Raw genomic sequence first — 5055 nt, forward strand, 5'->3', positions numbered from 1 at the left:
TGCCAAGACTTGGCACACCATATTTAAAAATGTGACATTTTTTTTTTAATTTTGATACTCTACTATTTGATAATAATAACTTTGAGCTATATAAGATCTTATGCATACTCACTATTGTGATATGTACATAATATATCACTGTGTACGCTTCCATGCTTTTACGTAAGTCACATCATAGCTGTGTGACGAAGTCACAACGCGTGACAGCTAAACCCACTTAGTTTAAGTCAGCTTAATCCGCCATTTGGAGTAAAACAGACTATATTTATAGACTATGTTGTAGCAATTATTAACTAAATACGCGGTATTCCATGAATATCCTACAGGATTAGCAAGCTAATTTCGATATTCGGTCCCTGAACAATGTTATTTGCTCTAAAAGAGTATTGCTTCACGTGTAAAGACTTCGATGCCGATTTGTATATACGATAAATCATCGTGCATCGCATCCGCTTCTTTTTCCTTTTTAAGTCCTGCATGCTTTCTCCGCGTGAAGAAAAGTGCACGTTTGTCCGCTCGTTCGTAACGAATTAATTACATCTACATTCCTGCTCCCTTCCCCACGTACGCGTCGCTCGCGTATTATCGCGCTTGAGGAATTCACGGGCTTCCGCTTTTTATCGGGTAAGCAAATTACGGCGCGACCTCCGCGATACGCGGAGAATCAAGTTCGGCGTACTCTCCGGCGAATTAGTAGTCCTCAATAATTAGCGTTAATTGGCCGCGGGTCTCGGCGGGAGGAAGTGATGAAGCTTGCGTAACGACGCGGGAACAATTGGTCGGGTAGTAGGGGCGGGGGAAAGGGCTCGCGAGACACGCCGGCACGCACGTCGCGTGCAAGAAACGCGTGCACACGCACGCGCGCGCGCCCCGCGAATTTCTCACGCGCGTGTCAATTAAAACGCTCTTAAGGATGATTGGGCATTTGCATAACCGCTCGGCGTTCGCCGATCATCTCGACGAGATACACGTCGCGTCGGCTGCGAATTATTCCGACGACGCGGCGCCGGAAGTGAATTCGGCCGCGTCGAATAAATTTCCGTTATCTCACGCGGCGACGACAGAACGCATTCGGCGATAATTGCCGGTCAACGAAGCGAGACTTCGTACATGTGGACTCAAGATAAGTCGATATGAAGTAATGTTTTCCTGCGTCGTCGTCTCCTTGATAGCGATAAATTACGGAATTTTAAGACGGCGACTAATTAACGCGGATGATACCGCCCGGTAAGTCTCGCACGAAGACGTTTTGCCTGCTGGAAGCTTTAACGGTGAATACAATGCTATAATAGTAAAATCAGAGAGAACAGTGTTTCTTTGGATTTAATAAGTGTTGTTAAATCCAAAAAAGGCACCTGAGTTGCATCGCCCCTGCCTGTACTGTCGGGGTCTAAAAGGTTGTACGTAATTTTTTGGAGTGAGTTTGTGAACTCGTCAATTTATTCAGTGGCAGAAAGCTCTCGTTGGACAAGAAAGATGAGTTTATAAATTCACTCCAAAAGTTACAGACAACCTTTTAATCTGTACCCGATCGTAATAGACAAACTACTTATTTTTATAACTTTAAAAACTAAACTTTGAGTCACATTTTGAGAGATTGCTTCAGAATTCCTTCAAGAATATGACATTTCATAAGAACCGGAAGTTATTTTGAATTATAATTGACTGACTAAAGTTTTGAAACATTTTTTCTCGGTGAATTTCGTAGCATATTTCGTGTCCAATTGGAGACTTTTTTTTTTGTAATTCTCAGGCGATACATTTCCCTATTGGATATACGGAATGCGTTGCAAAACTCATCGAGGGAAAGTTGTGGTAGCCTTTAATCAACTGTACAATTGACTTTTTGTCGGACTTCCAAATGACAAAAAATCAGTTACACGAGCAGAATATTTCTTACCGTGTAGAGGAAACCGGGGTAAGTTGGCGAAATTAATTGTTTCTACTGCTCTTTAACAGATTTCAGAATCAAGCAAGCAGGGAGTTTGCCGTTTTTGACATATTCAAGAATCCTGCTTGCTCAATTCTGTAACTTGTTAGAAACTAGCAGAAATAATCCGGTTTTGTCAACTTACCCCGGCAGTCAATCAGCCCCAGTCTCTCCCCTATACCTGCATTATTACATTCTCGAGCGCACGTCGGATATTCGCACATTAACGCACAGAAGTGCGCATCCACTGCATCTCCGCGGTGCATTGTTATTAGTTTCTTAATGAAGACCTCTGATGAGCATTGATCTCTCGGCTTCCGGGGGATCCATTATCACGCGCGTTCACCTGTGGCGGCTCCCGAGAAGCTGCACCTGTCGCCACGCGATCGAAACGGTCGGCCGCGACGAGTCGAGACAGGGTCGATCTCCGTATGTAATCCCGGTTTCACGCTTTGATCCGTGTCGTTGCACGCGAGCCTTCGCGAGAACCGAAAATCACGATGTCTGGTGGTCTGGCGGAAGAACGTAATCGAACGACCGTACGTGGAGAAATATTTCAACGAAGATCTTGGCGCTCTGGGAGAATTTAAGGGGCGACAATTTGCTGCAAAAGAAAACTAAAAAAAGAAGAAACATCGAATCGACCGGTGGGCAACCGCGGATGTGCGAAGAGAGGATTCACATCCGGCCAATCGGAACTCTTCGTGAGAGTATATTGTTGCATCGGTCACGTTTCTTGTCGGAGAAGTTGGAGCCGATCGGAAGGAAGGATTACATTATTACTTTATAATGAAAAAAGAGAACATAAGAATAACTTAAAAGAAAAACGGGAAATGCTTGTCGTTTAACGAGATAAATAAGGAAGGATTATCAAGGAAGAGAGAGAGAGAGAAGTTTAATATTACAATATAATAATCGGGATGATATATACATTGTAAAATACATACTGCATTCAAATAAATTTTACTTGTTTCAATGATATCATAAGTTCATATATCCACAAATCTATCATAAGTTCATCGCGCAAGCATCAAATTTATTCAAAATACATTCTAAATTTTAGTAAGTTTAGCGTTTCAATGAACAATATTAAACTAAAACAACAATTTGATTTGTTTACTACGTAGAGTCGAGCCAATTTTTCCGTCAATAAAATTTTATAGTATTTTTACAAAGAGAGAATAAATATTTTGGGTATATAATAGCGATAGGTACATGATAGTAATAATTCTTCTGAAATCTGTGATGAACATATCAAGACTATTCTCAAGAAAATATTCTTTGTTGAAGAGAACTATTATTTGAAAGAAAGGAAATAAATCGCGTTTCTTAGCAGTAGAATGATATTTTTTTGTATGTACGATTGTGGTCTGGCGTGAAAGATGCGATTCGCCACGCACGTAGCAATTCCGAGGAGCTCATCAGCATGTTTGACACTGTTAGAACATTATTATCTTCCCAAAATAAAGTGTAAATCTCATCCGTAATTGACTTCTATTGGCTATTCTGCACTTTACTTGTTTGTATATATCTCGAAATTTATGAAATAAATACTTAAGAAAACAATTTATTGAAGAATCCCAAGCGACGTGAAGGAATATTCCGGAAGAAAAGAGATCCCGTCGAAACGTTCATTCTCTATCGAGTCGTGTCCCATTCCTGTTTCCTTTTCTTTTCTTTTCCCCGACTGTGGTTACACAGGAACCATCGCCAGGTATTCGTTGGAAGCGTAGGAGTGGCTACCTCCAAAAAGGCCCTCATCCTAATCGTCCCGCTGTGGAATAAGGGACACCACGACACGCGATGGTCTCTAATAAAGAAGGAATATTATCGTACGCTTCGTCGTTTCGCCGAGTTATACCGTGTTATTTAGACAGGGGAGATACCCGTGCGTCCCTAATTCGATAGAGACCACTTTGGTGTTCCACGATTCTCTTCCGTGAAATTACGGTGTACTTTCCTATTCTTCTTTTTAGTCTTTGCACATCACAGTTGTTGCACGTGATTATTTCAGTTCGTCATATGTAATTCCATTGATTATCTACCTGCGAAACCGCCGAAAATATCGTAGAACACATATGGTTCATGTCAGGTATTTTTACATGCTCTTAATTATTTCCTTCAATTTATTTATTTCCTTACAATTAGATACGTTAATTTATTTTTTTTTTATTAAATCAAGTTTAAAGGTTCAAGTTTAACGGTTCACAAAATTAAGTTAAGTCAAAAGTATTATCATTAATTAGTTAAGTCAAAAGTTAGATAAACAAAAACAAATTTGATTAAAAGCTAAGTTAAAATTAAATGAATTTGTTAAAGTAAAAAATTAATTATGCAAAGCATTATATGTTCTTTGCATAATGAAAAAATTAAATTTATATGAAATAATGAAAAAGCAGTCTTTTATAAAAAAATACCGACTGTGTTTTGTGTTCAGAATTTCGTCAAGAAGAACGTTTAGGGAGAGACGAAATTTCTACTAGTATTGTTTCTTATTTATCATATTTTGTATTGTAAGCAGCCAATAATAATTTTAATATTGGTAAATTATTTTAACTTATATAAAAAAGGCAATTTAAAGTTAATGTATTTTAAAATAACCAATCTAAGTTGAAAGTTTTAAATTTTGCGTGTTATTTAATTACTTCTTTCATTTTTCTTTCAAGTTATTTATTTCCTTGAAAGAAAAGTTACTTCAAAAAAAGGGAAAAAATAATTTGAAAAAGATTTCCTTAAAATTACGACTTGCAAACTATTCCGGTCTACCCAATTATGTATAGAGATTTCCCTTTCTGTTGATCCTCCTCGTGCAGCAAAACTTCCTTAGTTCAAACAGATCTAAGTCACGAAAGAACCGGGTCCGAGGAAAAGCCGCGCAATTAACTCAATATCACTTTTTCCGACGAGTCGCTTGTTCATTTGCGCGGTTTTGCGAGCGTAACAGCACGCGGCATGACGCGCGAGGAAGTCATAGCCATGCCGAGGGAGAGGATCGTATCCGTTCGTTTCGGTCGGCGATACGCCGCTCGAAATTACAGGAGCACGGCGAAAAGTCGAGCGGAGAAAAACCGTAAGACAGAGAACGCGGTGCCGTTCGCGATGACGAGAAGAAGGCAACAGGAGGG

General features: G+C 39.6%; 1 protein-coding gene across 2 annotated transcripts in view; it reads left to right on the plus strand.

The window, feature by feature from the left end:
- The window catches only part of LOC116841863, an 87838-nt gene that overhangs the window by 72601 nt on the left and 10182 nt on the right, over window positions 1-5055 (plus strand). The window lies entirely within an intron of this gene.

This window comes from Odontomachus brunneus, unplaced genomic scaffold, assembly GCF_010583005.1.
Source record: "Odontomachus brunneus isolate Ranch 3 - 2012 unplaced genomic scaffold, Obru_v1 Obru_scaffold_019, whole genome shotgun sequence".
Taxonomy (NCBI): Eukaryota; Metazoa; Arthropoda; class Insecta; order Hymenoptera; family Formicidae; genus Odontomachus; species Odontomachus brunneus.